The sequence below is a fragment of the Pristiophorus japonicus genome, chromosome 9 (assembly GCF_044704955.1).
Source record: "Pristiophorus japonicus isolate sPriJap1 chromosome 9, sPriJap1.hap1, whole genome shotgun sequence".
Classification (NCBI taxonomy): domain Eukaryota; kingdom Metazoa; phylum Chordata; class Chondrichthyes; family Pristiophoridae; genus Pristiophorus; species Pristiophorus japonicus.
This window is the reverse complement of record NC_091985.1, coordinates 106,519,163-106,537,212: the sequence shown is the minus strand read 5'-3', so window position 1 is coordinate 106,537,212 and position 18,050 is coordinate 106,519,163.

The following is an 18,050-nucleotide window of genomic DNA, read 5'->3' as shown; positions in this document are numbered from 1 at the left end:
AGGCAAGTACTCCATATGCCTTCTTAACCACCTTATCAACTTGGCCTGTTACCTTCACGGATCTGTGAATCTGCTCTCCAAGGTCCCTTTGTTCCTCTACACTTTTCAGTGTTGTACCTGTTATATGTGTAAAGTTGTATTTACTCTATACAGCCACCAGAGGGCTCATCCTCAGGAGTCCCAAGAGATCCCTTGGGAGCACAGGTATTTAAGGAGGCCTCACAGGTTGGAGAGGCACTCTGGAGTCCTGCAATAAAAGACTAAGGTCACACTTTACTTTGAGCTCACAGTGTTCAGTCTGACTCTTTCTCCATTCACAACAACTGGCGATGAGATACAGATAGCGAGCACAAAGATAGAGAACAGTGGGCATCCTGGAGAAATTCTCTGAGGGAGATGATTGGGAAACTTTTGTGGAGCGACTCGACCAATCCTTTGTAGCCAACGAGCTAGATGGGGAAGAGAACACTGCCAAATGAAGGGCGATCCTCCTCACCGTCTATGGGGCATATGGCCTCATGAAGAATCTGCTCTCTCCAGCGAAACCCACGGAGAAATTGTACGACAATTTGTGCACACTGGTCCGAGAGCATTTGAACCCGAAGGAAAGCGTTCTGATGGCGAGGTACCGGTTCTACATCTACAAAAGGTCTGAAGGCCAGGAAGTGGCGAGTTATATCGCTGAGCTAAGAGGCCTTGCAGGACATTGCGAATTTGAAGGACATTTGGAGCACATGCTCAGAAACTTTTTCATACTTGGCATTGGCCACGAAACTATACTTCGCAAACTTTTGACTGTAGAGACCCCAACCTTGAGTAAGGCCATAGCGATAGCCCAGTCGTTCATTGCCACCAGTGACAATACGAAGCAAATCTCTCAGCACACAAGTGCTGCGACAAGTACTGTGAACAAAGTGATGTTGTTTTCAAATCGTAATGTACAGGGCAGGTCACACATACCTGCAGCTACACGTCCGCAGATGTCTCAGAGTCCACCCTCAAGGGTGATGAATGTAAGGCCATTAACATCTTGTTGGTGCTGTGGAGGTGATCAACATTTCCATTCATGCCGATTCAAAGTGTACATTTTTGCAAGGCTGAAGAACAATGGGACACCTCCAATGAGTGTGCAGGCGAGCTGCAAATCCTGTTAAACCTGCAAACCACCATGTTGCAGAGGAGGACAGATCCACGGAGGATCACAACGAACCAGAGCCTCAGATCGAGGAGGCAGAGGTACATAGGGTGCACACATTCACCACGAATTGACCCCCGATAATGCTGAATGTTGAACTAAATGGACTCCCGGTGTCAATGGAGCTGGACATGGGCGCGAGCCAGTCCATCATGGGCAAAAAGACTTTCGAAAGGTTGTGGTGCAACAAGGTCTCAAGGCCAGTCTTAATTCCAGTTCGCACGAAACTAAGAACTTACACGAAAGAACTGATTCCTGTAATCGGCAGTGCTACCGTAAAGGTCCCCTATGATGGAGCGGTGCACAAGCTACCACTCTGGGTGGTACCGGGCGATGGTCCCACGCTGTTCGGCAGCAGCTGGCTGGGAAAGATACGCTGGAACTGGGACAACGTCCGAGCGCTATCGCCTGCTGACGACACTTCGTGTGCCCAGGTCTTAAACAAATTTCCTTCACTGTTCGAACCGAGCATTGGGAAATTCCAAGGAGCAAAATTGCAGATCCACCTAATTCCGGGGGCGCGAACCATCCATCACAAGGCAAGAACAGTACCGTGCATGAGAGAAAGGGTAGAGATTGAGCTAGACCGGCTGCAAAGAGAGGATATCATTTCCCTGATCGAGTTCAACGAGTGGGCCAGTCCTATCGTCCCAGTCCTCAAGGGAGACGGCACCGTCTGTGGTGATTACAAAGTAACTATCGATCGTTTCTCCCTGCAGGATCAATACCCATTACCAAAGGCCGACGACCTCTCTGCAACGCTGGCAGGAGGAAAGACGTTCACAAAGCTGGATCTGACTTCAGCCTACATGATTCAGGAACTGGAGGAATCATCGAAGGCCCTCACCTGCATCAACACGCACAAAGGTCTTTTTGTTTATAACAGATGCCCGTTTGAAAACCGATCAACGGCAGCGATATTCCAGAGAAACATGGAAAGTTTACTGAAGTCGGTCTTCCGAGACGACATTTTGGTCACAGGTCGGAACACAGTTGAGCATCTGCAGAACCTGGAGGAGGGTCTTAGTCAACTCAACCGTGTGGGGCTCAGGTTAAAACGCTCGAAGTGCGTTTTCCTAATGCCTGGTGGAGTTCCTGGGAAGGAGGATTGTGGCGGATGGCATCAGGCCCACCAACGCGAAGATGGAGGCAATCGAGAACGCACTGAGGCCACAGAACATGATGGAGCTGCAATCGTTTCTGGGACTCCTGAACTACTTTGGTAACTTCTTACCGGGTCTCAGCACCCTGCTAGAAGCACTGCATGTCTTACTATGAAAAGGGGACGAATAGGTTTGCGGCAAAAGCCAAGAAAATGCCTTTGTAAAAGCGAGAACATTTTTATGCTCAAACAAATTGCTTGTGTTGTATGATCCATGTAAGCATTTGGTACTAGCATGTGATGCGTCGTAATATAGCGTCAGATGTGTATTGCAACAAGCGAATGATTTCGGGAAACTGCAACCGGTTGCTTATACATCCAGGAGTCTGTCTAAGGCTGAGAGAGCCTACAGCATGATTGAGAAAGAAGTGTTAGCGTGTGCCTATGGGGTAAAGAAAATGCATCAATACTTGTTTGGGCTAAAATTCGAATTGGAAACTGACCATAAGCCACTTATATCCCTGTTCTCCGAGAGTAAAGGGATAAATACCAATGCGTCGGCCCGCATCCAGAGATGGGCGCTCACGTTGTCCGCATATAACTACGCCATCCGCCACAGGCCTGGCACAGAAAACTGCGCTGATGCTCTCAGTAGGCTGCCATTGCCCACCACGGGGGCAGATCTAGCCATGATTATGGAAGCATTTGAGAGTGAGCAATCACCCGTCACTGCCCAACAGATCAAAACCTGGACAAGCCAGGACTCCTTATTATCTCTAATCAAAAGCTGTGTGCTTCACGGGAGCTGGTCCAGTGTCCCAGTGGAAATGCAGGAAGAGATAAAGCCATTCCAGCGGTGCAAAGATGAAATGTCCATACAAGCAGACTGCCTTCTGTGGGGCAATCAAGTAGTAGTCCCCAAGAAGGGCAGAGACACCTTCATCAATGACCTGCACAGTACCCACCCAGGCATCGTAACGATGAAAGCGATAGCCAGAGCCCACGTGTGGTGGCCCGGTATCGGTGCGGACTTAGAGTCCTGCGTTCACAGATGTAATACATGCTCGCAGTGAAACAATGTACCCAGGGAGACGCCGCTAAGTTTATGGTCTTGGCCCTCCAAACCGTGGTCTAGGGTACACGTCGACTATGCAGGCCCGTTCTTGGGTAAAATGTTCCTTGTGGTTATGGACGCGGACTCCAAGTGGATTGAATGTGAAATAATGTTGGCTAGCACGTCTGCTGCCACTACTGAAAGCCTGCGGGCCATGTTTGCCACACATGGCCTACCCGATGTTCTGGTGAGCGACAACAGGCCATATTTTACCAATGCTGAGTTCAAAGAATTCATGATCCATAACGCGATCAAACATGTCACATCTACCCCGTTTAAACCAGTGTCCAATGGTCAGGCAGAGAGAGCAGTGCAAACCATCAAGCAAGGCTTGAAGAGGGTAACTGAAGGCTCACTGCAGACTCGCTTATCCCGAGTCCTGCTTAGCTACCGCACGAGACTCCACTCGCTCATTGGTGAACTGCTCAAGAAAAGAACATTTAAGACAAGGCTCTCGTTAGTTCACCCTAATCAACATGAACAGGTAGAGAGCAGGCGGCTTCAACAAAGTGCATACCATGATAGCGCAAATGTGCCACGCGAGATTGAAATCAATGATCCTGTATTTGTATTAAATTATGGACCCAAAGTCCTAAGTGGCTTCCCGGCATTGTTGTGGCCAAAGAAGGGAGCAGGGTGTTTCGGGTCAAACTTTCAAATGGACTCATTCACCAGAAACACTTGGACCAAATCAAACTCAGATTCACGGACTATCCTGAGCAACCCACCTTGGACCCTACCTTTTTAGATCCCCCGACATACACACCAGTGACAACCGGCACCACGGTTGACCACGAAGCAGAACCCATTATCCACAGCAGCCCAGCAGGGCCCAATACCAGGCTGCCCAGCAAGGCCAGCTGCACAGCAGCCCAGCGAGGGCCCAACAAATGATTCAACAACACCAGCTTTCACACCGAGACGATCAACCACGGCAAGAAGGGCCCCAGATCGACTCACATTGTAAATAGTTACACTATTAACTTTGGCGGGGGTAGTGTTGTTATATATGTATACTTGTATTTACTCTGTACAGCCACCAGAGGGCTCATCCCCTGGAGTCCCAACGGATCCCATAATCCCTTGAGCGCACAGGTATTTAAGGAGGCTTCACAGGTTGGAGAGGCACTCTGGAGACCTGCAATAAAAGACTAAGGTCGCACTTTACTTTGAGCTCACAGTGTTCAGTCTGACTCTTTCTCCATATACAACAATTAGGCCTTATTTTTTTGCCGTTATTTCGGTCTAAAAAAAACACTTGTCAATCGAAAATAGCTCCAAAAAACTGAGCTATTTTACAATGTGGACGTCTGGCCCTTAATTCTTTTCTGTTTTCTTTTTTTTCTTGCCTTTTTATTTCTGTGCAGCTGAAGCAGCCATTGTAGAACCAGTACAGAAAGAGGAGGAGTGGAGTGAAGCCGCCATCAAGGTTCGATTGCTTCGCTCAAACACGACAGACCCCAAGGTTATACCTGTGAGGGCTTCCCATCTTCTTCCAGTACAGTGCCTTCTCTGCAAGAAGAACAAGAACATTGTGGAGAGACACAGCTGAAAGAGACGAAGAGAGAGGCTGGTACAATGTGAGACTAAAACTGCAGGGAAACTGCTCCTTGGAGCAGAAACCCGCAATGATGAGGCAATCCTGTTGCATATCCGTGGACAAGATCTTGTTGCTCTTGAAGCAAGGTATCATCTTAGCTGCTACCAGAGCTACACCAGATTTCTGACCCGAAAGGAGCAGGAAGACCCTCCAGAAAGTAACCTCTACCAGACAGGATATAGGTACTTCTGTGATACAGTGATAGAGGGCAGGATTGGAAAGAACTGTGAAGTTTTTAGAACGACAAAGTTGAACAGCTTGTTTAAGAAATGCATTTTTGAGAACGTGAGTATTGATGCTGCTTCTTATAAAATGTATAATCGTAAACGTAGAATGCAGAAACATAGAAACATAGAAAATAGGTGAAGTAGTAGGCCATTTGGCCCTTCGAGCCTGCACCGCCATTCAATAAGACCATGGCTGATCATTCCCTCAGTACACCTTTCCTGCTTTCTCTCCATACCCCTTGATCCCCTTTAGCCGTAAGGGCCATATCTAACTCCCTCTTGAATATATCCAATGAACTGGCATCAACAATTCTCTGCAGCAGGGAATTCCACAGGTTAACAACTCTCTGAGTGAAGAAGATTCTCCTCATCTCAGTCCGAAATGGCCTACCCTTATCCTAAGACTGTGTCCCCTGGTTCTGGACTTCCTCAACATCGGGAACATTCTTCCCGCATCTAACCTGTCCAGTCCCGTCAGAATCTTGTATTTTTCTATGAGATCCTCTCTCATCCTTCTCAACTCCAGTGAATAAAGATCCGGTTGATCCGGTCTCCCCTCAAATGTCAGTCCAGCCATCCCTGGAATCAGTCTGGTGTACCTTCGCTGCACTCCCTCATTAGCAAGAACGTCCTTCCTCAGATTAGGAGACCAAAGCTGAACACAATATTCCAGGTGGTGCCTCACCAAGGCCCTGTACAACTGCAGTAAGACCTCCCTGCTCCTATACTCAAATCCCCTAGCTATGAAGGCCAACGTTAGTGGGAGTTGTGTACAGACCTCCAAACAGTAGTAGTGATGTTGGGGAGGGTATCAAACAGGAAATTAGGGGTGCATGCAATAAAGGTGCAGCAGTTATAATGGGTGACTTTAATATGCACATAGATTGGGCGAGCCAAACAGGAAGCAATACGGTGGAGGAGGATTTCCTGGAGTGCATAAGGGATGGTTTTCTAGACCAATATGTCGAGGAACCAACTAGGGGGGAGGCCATCTTAGACTGGGTGTTGTGTAATGAGAGAGGATTAATTAGCAATCTCATTGTGCGGGGCCCCTTGGGGAAGAGTGACCATAATATAGTGGAATTCTGCATTAGGATGGAGAATGAAACAGTTAATTCAGAGACCATGGTCCAGAACTTAAAGAAGGCTAACTTTGAAGGTATGAGGCGTGAATTGGCTAGGATAGATTGGCGAATGATACTGAAGGGGTTGACAGTGGATGGGCAATGGCAGACATTTGGAGACCGCATGGATGAACTACAACAATTGTACATTCCTGTCTGGCGTAAAAATAAAAAAGGGAAGGTGGCTCAACCGTGGCTATCAAGGGAAATCAGGGATAGTATTAAAGCCAAGGAAGTGGCATACAAATTGGCCAGAAATAGCAGTGAACCCGGGGACTGGGAGAAATTTAGAACTCAGCAGAGGAGGACAAAGGGTTTGATTAGGGCAGGGAAAATGGAGTACGAGAAGAAGCTTGCAGGGAACATTAAGGCGGATTGCAAAAGTTTCTATAGGTATGTAAAGAGAAAAAGGTTAGTAAAGACAAACGTAGGTCCCCTGCAGTCAGAATCAGGGGAAGTCATAACTGGGAACAAAGAAATGGCAGACCAATTGAACAAGTACTTTGGTTCGGTATTCACTAAGGAGGACACCAACAACTTTCCGGATATAAAAGGGGTCAGAGGGTCTAGTAAGGAGGAGAAACTGAGGGAATTCTTTATTAGTCGGGAAATTGTGTTGGGGAAATTGATGGGATTGAAGGCCGATAAATCCCCAGGGCCTGATGGACTGCATCCCAGAGTACTTAAGGAGGTGGCATTGGAAATAGTGGATGCATTGACAGTCATTTTCCAACATTCCATTGACTCTGGATCAGTTCCTATCGAGTGGAGGGTAGCCAATGTAACCCCACTTTTTAAAAAAGGAGGGAGAGAGAAAACAGGGAATTATAGACCGGTCAGCCTGACCTCAGTCATGGGTAAAATGATGGAATCAATTATTATGTCATAGCAGTGCATTTGGAAAATGGTGACATGATAGGTTCAAGTCAGCATGGATTTGTGAAAGGGAAATCATGCTTGACAAACCTTCTGGAATTTTTTGAGGATGTTTCCAGTAAAGTGGACAAGGGAGAACCAGTTGATGTGGTATATTTGGACTTTCAGAAGGCTTTCGACAAGGTCCCACACAAGAGATTAATGTGCAAAGTTAAAGCACATGGGATTGAGGGTAGTGTGCTGACGTGGATTGAGAACTGGTTGTCAGACAGGAAGCAAAGAGTATGAGTAAATGGGTACTTTTCAGAATGGCAGGCAGTGACTAGTGGGGTGCCGCAAGGTTCTGTGCTGGGGCCCCAGCTGTTTACATTGTACATTAATGATTTAGACGAGGGGATTAAATGTAGTATCTCCAAATTTGCGGATGACACTAAGTTGGGTGGCAGTGTGAGCTGCGAGGAGGATGCTATGAGGCTGCAGAGTGACTTGGATAGGTTAGGTGAGTGGGCAAATGCATGGCAGATGAAGTATAATGTGGATAAATGTGAGGTTATCCACTTTGGTGGTAAAAACAGAGAGACAGACTATTATCTGAATGGTGACAGATTAGGAAAAGGGGAGGTGCAACGACACCTGGGTGTCATGGTACATCAGTCATTGAAGGTTGGCATGCAGGTACAGCAGGCGGTTAAGAAAGCAAATGGCATGTTGGCCTTCATAGCGAGGGGATTTGAGTACAGGGGCAGGGAGGTGTTGCTACAGTTGTACAGGGCCTTGGTGAGGCCACACCTGGAGTATTGTGTACAGTTTTGGTCTCCTAACTTGAGGAAGGACATTCTTGCTATTGAGGGAGTGCAGCGAAGATTCACCAGACTGATTCCCAGGATGGTGGGACTGACCTATCAAGAAAGACTGGATCAACTGGGCTTGTATTCACTGGAGTTCAGAAGAATGAGAGGGGACCACATAGAAACGTTTAAAATTCTGACGGGTTTAGACAGGTTAGATGCAGGAAGAATGTTTCCAATGTTGGGGAAGTCCAGAACCAGGGGTCACAGTCTAAGGATAAGGGGTAAGCTATTTAGAACTGAGATGAGGAGAAACTTCTTCACCCAGAGAGTGGTGAACCTGTGGAATTCTCTACCACAGAAAGTAGTTGAGGCCAATTCACTAAATATATTCAAAAGGGAGTTAGATGAAGTCCTTACTACTCGGGGGATCAAGGGGTATGGCGAGAAAGCAGGAAGGGGGTACTGAAGTGCATGTTCAGCCATGAACTCATTGAATGGCGGTGCAGGCTAGAAGGGCTGAATGGCCTACTCCTGCACCTATTTTCTATGTTTCTATGTTTCTATACCATTTGCCTTCTTCACTGCCTGCTGTACCTGTATGCCAACTTTCAATGACTGATGAACCATAACACCCAGGTCTCATTCCACCTCCCCTTTTCCTAATCTGCAGCCATTCAGATAATATTCTGCCTTAGTGTTTTTGCCCCCAAAATGGATAACCTCACATTTATTCACATTATACTGCATCTGCCATGCATTTGCGCACTCACCTAACCTGTCCAAGTCACCCTGAAGCCTCTTAGCATCCTCCTCACAGCTCACACTGCCACCCGGTTTAGTGTCAGCTGCAAACTTGGAGATATTACACTCAATTCCTTCATCTAAATCGTTAATGTATATTGCAAATAGCTGGGGTCCCAGCACTGAATCCTGCGGCACTCCACTAGATTCTGAAAAGGACCCGTTTATCCCGACTCTCTGCTTCCTGTCTGCCAACCAGTTCTCTATCCACGTCAGTACATTACCCCCAATACCATGTGCTTTGATTTTGCACACTAATCTCTTGTGTGGGACCTTGTCAAAAGCCTTTTAAAAGTCCAAATACACCACATCCACTGGTTCTCCCATGTCCACTCTGCGGGCCCAAGTTTCCACATGATTTGCGCCTGATTTTTAGGAGCAACTGGTGGAGAACGGACTATCTTAGAAATCGCAATTCTCCACATTTTCTTTTCTGCAGTTCGAGTCAGGTAGAACAGTTCTACTTTGGAACAGAATTTTTTCTTCAAAAGGGGGTGTGTCCGGCCACTGACGCCTGATTTCAAAGTTTCCACAGTGAAAACGTACTCCAAATTAAGTTAGAATGGAGCAAGTGAAGATTTTTGTAGAACTGAAAAAACCTGTTCTACACATTAAAAAATCAGGCGCAGGTTACAAATTAGGCGTCCAGAACAAGGTGGGGAGGGGGGAAGGGAAGCCATTAAATTCTACAATAAATCCTTATTTATACTTCTACAAATATTATACAAATAAATCCAACCTGAATAAACATTTATAAGCAAAGAAAAGATTAAATAAACCATCTTCCTACCTGTGTGAAAGTGCTTCAGGCACAGAGAATGCTGCAGTCAGCCTGAGGCGCCCGTTCTTCCCGCAGGGGGGGAGTAGAAGGCGCCCGTTCTTTCCTGCGGGGTGGGGGGGGTGGTGGGGGAGAGGAGTCGCCAGTTCTTTCCCGCGGGGGGGGTAGGAGGCGCCCGTTCTTCCCGCGGGGGGGGGGGAGGAGGCGCCCGTTCTTTCCCGCGGGGTGGGGGGGGTGGTGGGGGAGAGGAGTCGCCTGTTCTTTCCTGCGGGGGGGGTAGGAGGCGCCCGTTCTTCCCGCGGGGGGGGGGGGGGGGGGTAGGAGGCACCCGTTCTTCCCGCCGGGGGGTGGGGAAGGAGATAGTGAGAAGGCTGCAGGTGCTGATGTGCTGATGGCAATGTGCTTTTATTAAAAAAATGTTCAAAAATTAAACAGCTACAAAGAATTACAAAAATGGCCGAGTGCCAATGGTTTTTCACACTGAGCATGCGCGAACGCTCCAACGCGCACGTACAGCATTGCCGGCAGGAAAAAAACTAATTTAAATAGTACCTGCCCCCTCCCACTTACAAAATCGGAGCGAGTGTAGGCTTTGCCCCCCTGGGCGCCGCGCCAGGCAGACAAGGAGCTGCAGGGCGCTCCAGAACCGCGATTTTTTTTAGGCGCCGTTTTAAGCGCGAAAAACGGGCGCCCAGCTCGGAGGGGCGCCCTTTTTTTATCGTGTGGAAACTTGGGCCCTGCGAGTTACATCCTCAAAAAATTCCAGAAGATTCGTCAAGCATGATTTCCCCTTCATAAATCCATGCTGACTTGGACCAATCCTGTCACTGCTTTCCAAATGCGCTGCTATTTCATCCTTAATGATTGATTCCAACATTTTCCCCACTACTGATGTCTATAATACCCGTTTTCTCTCTCCCTCCTTTTTTAAAAAGTGGTGTTACATTAGCTACCCTCCAGTCCATAGGAACTGATCCAGAGTCGATAGACTGTTGGAAAATGATCACCAATGCATCCACTATTTCTATGGCCACTTCCTTAAGTACTCTGGTATGCAGACTATCAGGCCCCGGGGATCTATCGGCCATCAATCCCATCAATTTCCCGAACAAAATTTCCCGCCTAATAAGGATATCCTTCAGTTCCTCCTTCTCACTAGACCCACTGTCCCCTAGTACATCCGGAAGGTTATTTATGTCTTCCTTCATGAAGACAGAACCAAAATATTTGTTCACTTGGTCTGCCATTTCTTTGTTCCCCATTATAAATTCACCTGAATCCTGACTGCAAGGGACCTACGTTTGTCTTCACTAATCTTTTTCTCTTCACATATTTATCGAAGCTTTTGCAGTCAGTTTTATGTTCCCTGCAAGCTTCCTCTCGTACTCTATTTTCCCCCTCTTAATTAAACTCTTAGTCCTCCTCTGTTGAATTCTAAATTTCTCCCAGTCCTCAGGTTTGTTGCTTTTTCTAGCCAATTTATATGCCTCTTCCTTGGTTTTAACACTATCCTTAATTTCTCTTGTTAGCCACGGCTGAGCCACCTTCCCCATTTTATTTTTACTCCAGACAGGGATGTACAATTGCTGAAGTTCATCCATGTGATCTTTAAATATTTGCCATTGCGTGTCCACCATCAACCCTTTAAGTATCCTTTGCCAGTCTATTCTAGTCAATTCACGCCTCACACCGTCTAAGTTACCTTTCCTTAAGTTCAGGACCCTAGTCTTTGTATTAACTGTGTCACTCTCCATCTTAATGAAGAATTCTACCATATTATGGTCACTCTTCTCCAAGGGGCCTTGCACAACAAGATTGCTAATTAGTCCCTTCTCATTACACATCACCCAGTCTTGGATGGCCAGCTCTCTAGTTGGTTCCTCGACATATTGATCGAGAAAACCATCCCTGATACACTCTAGAAAATCCTCCTCCACCGCATTGCTACCAGTTTGGTTACCCCAATCAATATGTAGATAAAGTCTCCCATAATAGCTGCTGTACCTTTATTGCACACATCCCTTATTTCTTGTTTGATGCTTTCCCCAACCTCACTACAACTGTTTGGTGGTCTTTACTCCCACTAGCGTTTTCTGCCCTTTGGTATTCCGCAGCTCCACCCATACCGGTTCCACATCATCCAGGCTAATGTCCCTCCTTAATATTGCATTAATCTCCTCTTTAACCAGCAACGCCACCCCGCCTCCTTTTCTTCTCTGTCTATCCTTCCTAAATGTTGAATACCACTGGATGTTGAGTTCCCAGCCTTGGTCACCCTGGAGCCATGTCTCCATGATGCCATCATATCCATTAACTGCTATCTGTGCGGTTAATTTGTCCACCTTATTCCGAATACTCCTCGCATTGAGGCACAGAGCCTTCAGGCTTGTCTTTTTAACACACTTTGCCCCTTTAGAATTTTGCTGTAATGTGGCCCTTTTTGTTTTTTGCCTTGGGTTTCTCTGCCCTCCACTTTTACTTTTCTTCTTTCTATCTTTTGCTTCTGCCCCCATTCTACTTCCCTCTGTCTCCCTGCATAGGTTCCCATCTCCCTGCCATATTAGTTTAACTCCTCCCCAACAGCACTAGCAAACACTCCCCCGAGGAAATTGGTTCCAGTTCTGCCCAGGTGCAGACCGTCTGGTTTGTACTGGTCCCACCTCCCCCAGAACCGGTTCCAATGTCCCAGGAATTTGAATCCCTCCCTTCTGCACCACTGCTCAAGCCGCGTATTCATCTGAGCTATCCTGCGATTCCTACTCTGACTAGCATGTGGCACTGGTAGCAATCCTGAGATTACTACATTTGAGGTCCTACTTTTTAATTTAGCTCCTAGCTCCTTAAATTCGCCTCGTAGGACCTCATCCCGTTTTTTACCTATATCGTTGGTACCTATATGCACCACGATAACTGGCTGTTCAACCTCCCTTTTCAGAATGTCCTGCACCTGCTCCGAGACAACCTTGACCCTTGCACCAGGGAGGCAACATACCATCCTGGAGTCTCGGTTGCGGCCGCAGAAACGCCTATCTATTCCCCTTACAATCGAATCCCCTACCACTATAGCTCTCCCACTCTTTTTCCTGCCCTCCTGTACAGCAGAGCCACCCACCGTGCCATGAACTTGGCTGCTGCTGCTCTCCCCTGATGAGTCATCCCCCTCAACAGTACTCAAAGCGATGTATCTGTTTTGCAGGGGGATGACCGCAGGGGACCCCGACACTACCTTCCTCGCACTGCTCTTCCTGTTGGTCTCCCAACCCTATCTGCTTGTGTACCCTTTATCTGCGGTAAGACCAACTCGCTAAACGTGCTATTCACGTCATTCTCAGCATTGTGGATGTTCCAGAGTGAATCCACCTGCTGCTCCAGTGCCGCAATGCGGTCCGTCAGGAGCTGCAGGCGGATACACTTTCCGCACACGTAGTCGTCAGGGGCACCGGAACAGTCCCTGACTTCCCATATATTACAGGAGGAGCATAACACATTGTAATGTCCGTAAGCTTGTAATGTTTGTAGCTCCACACTGTCGATGTGGACTACTGTGTACTGCAAGTGCAGGGTTAATAATAAACAGAACCAGGCAGATTTCCGGAGGCTTCTGATTGAGCTGCCTGCCACGTTGGAAGCTGTGTCTGCTTGTACTCTGTGAATATATCACATTTGGCGGCGAGATGGGATTTTTCAGATGATTTAAAGCTTAAATTTTGTTGGGAAGGATTCAGCCTGCCAACAGAGAGACTTTGGAAGTTTCTGTCTTTGGAAAAAAGCTACAAAGTCCGAGGTAAAATACAGCACATGGTGTGAACTGCTAGAGATTAAAATGGCAGGTGTAATCGGACATTTGGGGGAATATAGACATGACCGGGAACGTTTTAAAGCATATGTGGATCAGCAAAAATCTATTTCACTGCAAATAGCATAATCGAAGTTCCAGACAATGCACTCCAGAACCGGGCTGTGTTGGAACGTAAGAAAGCAATCTTCTATTTGGAGGCAGGTCTGGCATTGTATGACACTCTTGTAAATCTGCTTGTGCCTGATGAGCCAAAGGACACAACGCTTAAAGAGGTTTTAACGAAGTTGGAGCAGCACTATAAACCCCAAACCGTTAGAAATTGCTGAAAGCTATAGTTTCGGGATTCGGAATCAAAAGACTGATGAAAGCATTAAAAAAACTATCGATGCACTGTAATTTTGGAAACTTTCAAAACCGAGCATTACGGGATTGTTTTGTTTGTAGGGTGAAAAATGATGCGATCAGAAGGAAGTTATTGACGACGGATGACTTGACTTTTGAGATTGCTTGTCAGACAGTGAAGTCGATGGGCATGACCGAACAATATTCCCAAAAATTAAATAATGATTACGGTCGTCCGTCAACTGAGGTAAATCACCTGCAAGTAAAAGACGGTGGCGGCCCAAAGTCTCAGAAACTGGAAATTCTAACAGAGCGTCGAAGTTGTGCTTATCGGTGCTGGGTCAACACATTGCTCAAAGTTGTCCATACACGAAGGCAGAGTGTTTCTTCTGCAGGAAGACTGGGCATCTTGCGAAGGCATGCTGACTGAAGGATAAACCAGCTTCCAGAGCTATGAGTCCAGCGTTCAAAGCTATGAGTCGAAATCCCAAGAGACTACATAGCATGGAAGAACAACAACAGGACGAGGAGATGTTAGTTACACGTCATCAGGAGCACGAGGTTAACAGACAGCGATTCGGAAAGCATCAAAATCCACATAGATGCTGTGGGATTCAAGATACCAATGGAAATTGACACGGGTGCATCCGTGAGTGTAGTACCGGAGTCGCTGTACCTCGACAAATTGCGTGATTTCCAAGTGGAGAAATCCAAGATAGAGCTGCGAGGCTACTCGGGAGAGAAAATTCCTGTGATAGGTCGTATCACTGTACTGGTGAAACATAAATATCAATTTCAGAACTTGCCTCTAATAGTAGTGAAAGGAGACAAGTCTGCCTTACTAGGAAGAAATTGGTTGAGCTCACTGAAGCTGGATTGGAGTAAGATTTTGTGTGTGGAAGCGAGATTTTCATCAACGGATGAGGTTATCAAGAAGTATCCGAAGGTGTTCTGTGAAACGGGCAGTCCGATCTAAGGCTTCAAGGCGAGTGTCAGGGTACAGAAGGATGCTAGATCAGTTTACTACAAGCCACGTTCCGTACCATATGCACTCAAGGAGAAAGTTGAGCAAGAACTCAAAAGACTAGAGATTGAGAACATTATTTGTAAGATTGATCAATGTAATTGGGCTACACCCATTGTTGTTGTACCTAAGTCCGATGGTAAAGTAAGATTGTGTGGTGATTATAAAGTAACCGTAAACCAGGTTCTAGAGAGTAATGTCCCCAATACATTGCCAAATATAGAAGATTTGTTCACAACACTGACAGGTGGTCAGATCTTCTCAAAACTGGATCTTACGAATGCCTACTTACAGCTTGAACTAAATGAGGAGTTCAAGCCATGTTTGACTATAAATACTCATCTAGGCCTATATCAATTTAATAGGCTATCGTTTGGAATGTCTTCCGTCTCTGCCATATTCCAAGGGGTGATGAACCAGATTTTGCAAGGTATTGAAGTATGCTATTTGGATGACATACTAATTTCAACACCAAATAGGCAAATTCATCATAACATATTGAATGAAGTCCTCAAATGGCTGGGAAGCACAGAGTACGAGTGTCTGCTCGGAAGTGTGAATTATTTAAAAACTCAGTGGAGTGTTTAGGGTACAGAGTAGATAAAGATGGTTTACATCCAACCATGGAAAAATTGGATGCAATTAGAAATGCACCCACCCCCAGGAATGTCACTGAACTTCGTTCATTCTTGGGTCTTTTGAACTATTATGGGAAGTTCCTACCAAATTTGGCTACAGTATTACATCCACTGAATGAACTTTTGAAAAAACAGGTCCATTGGAAGTGGTCAAAAGAATACGATACAGCATTCAAGGAGTGTAAAAGCAAATTGGTAGAGAGCACCATGCTAGTTCACTATGACATATCTAAGGAGATTAAGCTAGCATATGATGCCTCTCCGTATGGAGTTGAGGCAGTAATCTCTCATGTATCAAGTAGTGGGGAGGAGAGACCAATTGCTTTTGCTTCAGGCACTCTCAGTGCCAGTGAGAGTAATTATGCGCAAATTGAAAGGGAAGCATTGGCATTAATTTTTGGGGTCAAGAAGTTTCACAAATACTTGTATGGTCATAAGTTTACCATCATTATGGACCATAAGCCCCTTATAGCAATCCTCCATCCAAAATCCCCAGTTCCAACATTAGCTGCAGCCCGAATGCAGAGATGGGCTTTGATTTTGTCAGCATATACATATGATACTGAATACAGACGATCAGCTGATCACAGTAATGCTGATGCAATATCTAGATTGCCTTCCCCATCACAACTTACACCCGATAGGGAAGAAGTGTTTTATTTTTCATACATTGATGAACTGAACTGCCAGTCACATCTGAAGAGATTGGTAGAGCAACCAAGCGTGACCCAGTGATGTCAAAGGTGTATGAGTAAATTGCAAATGGATGGCCAAACCAGGTAACAGACAAAGATACACATCCATTCTTCATTCGTAGGAATGAATTATCAGTCAATAAAGATTGTATCATGTGGGGTGCAAGAGTAGTTATACCAAATAAATTCAGGTCCAAATTATTAGGAGACCTCCATGACCAACATCTGGGAATGTGCTTGACCAAGAGTTTTGCACGTAGTTATTTATGGTGGCCAGGTCTTGATAAAGATATAGAGTACATCGTGCGTCAGTGTACGACATGTCAATCGGTAAGCAAGCAACCACCACCAGTACCATTACAGCCATGGAAATGGTCTCCCAGGGTGTGGCAAAGGCTACATATTCTGAGTTAGAAGGACAACAATTCTTCATTGTGATTGATAGCCATTCGAAGTGGATTGAGGTGTTTCCAATGTGGAAAATAACAACAAGTAAAACATTGGACATTTTACAAAAATTATTTTCTTCATTTGGCCTCCCTGAAGAAATTATTTCGGATAATGGACCACAATTTTGTTCAGAAGAATTTGCACAATTCACGAGCAAAAATGGTGTGAAACATACCAAGGTTCCACCATACCAAGGTTCCACCATACCATCCTGCTTCGAATGGTGCAGCAGAGCGCACTGTACAAATTGTAAAACGTGCCCTCATAAAACAAATGTTAGATCCAAATCCAAGGAAACGACAGTTGTCATTCGATCACAAATTGGCAAATTTTTTGATTACATATTGAAATACTCCTCATACAACTACTGGTAGAACACCAGGAGAGTTGTTTCTCAAACGACAGCCACGAACCAGATTCTCGTTGTTAAAGCCAAATTTGGCACAGTCCGTAGAAGAGAAACAATTAAGACAGAAAGAGAATCACGATAGAGGTAGAGTAAAAGAGAGAAGTGTGAAATTAAACCAGAAGGCGAGAGTGAAGAACCATCACCATAAATGGTTAAAGTGGTTACCAGGAAGAGTGGTGAAGATATGTGGTCCTCGCACATATTTGGTAAAGATGTTTGATAATGGACAGGTTAGGTTTGTTCATATTGATCATATTTTACCTACAGACATGGAATGAGTTGAAGGTGGGAATGATTCAATTATTTCTGACTCATCAGATAGTTTTGATACACCAGTGACAAATCCTAAATCCAATGTACTGGAAACAAATCCAGGAGAGAATCAGAATGAAAGTCTGAGTCCGAGTCAGGAAAACAAAGAGCCTGAAGTTAGAGTGAGTTCAAATGAAAATCAAGGAAATTCCATGGAGGAAAACGTTCCTCAGGATGAGCCTCGAATGAGTTTAGATTCGACACCATGTATGGAGGGTTCTGTTTGAGAGCAAAGGTATCCTCTTCAAAACAGAAAACAAGTGGTAAAGTTAAATTTGTAAATATGGAAAAAAAAATAAGTTTATATCCTGTGTTATGTCTAAACATGAAAGTTATGTATGATGTTTGTTATGATGGCTTCTTCATTAAGGAGGGAGAAGTGTAATGTCTGTAAGCTTGTAATGTTTGTAGCTCCACACTGTGGATGTGGACGTATTGTATACTGCAAGTGTAGGGTTAATAATAAACAGAAGCAGGCAGATTTCCGGAGACTTCCGAGAGAGCTGCCTGCCATGTTGGAAGCTGTGTGCACTGTGCTCTGTGAATATATCACACACGTGTCCAAGCTCACCTGCCATGTCTTAACCCTTAGATTAACTTAATTTGACAACAACAATGCTAAAGGTTAGTTACTGATAAAGAAAAGAAAAAAGAAAAGCTACTTACCAATCACCAGCCAATCACTTACCCCCTTGGCTGTGATGTCACCTTTCGATTTCTTTCTATTTCTTTTTTGCCTCCCTGCTGCAGCTGCACCGGCTGGTCTCTCTGAC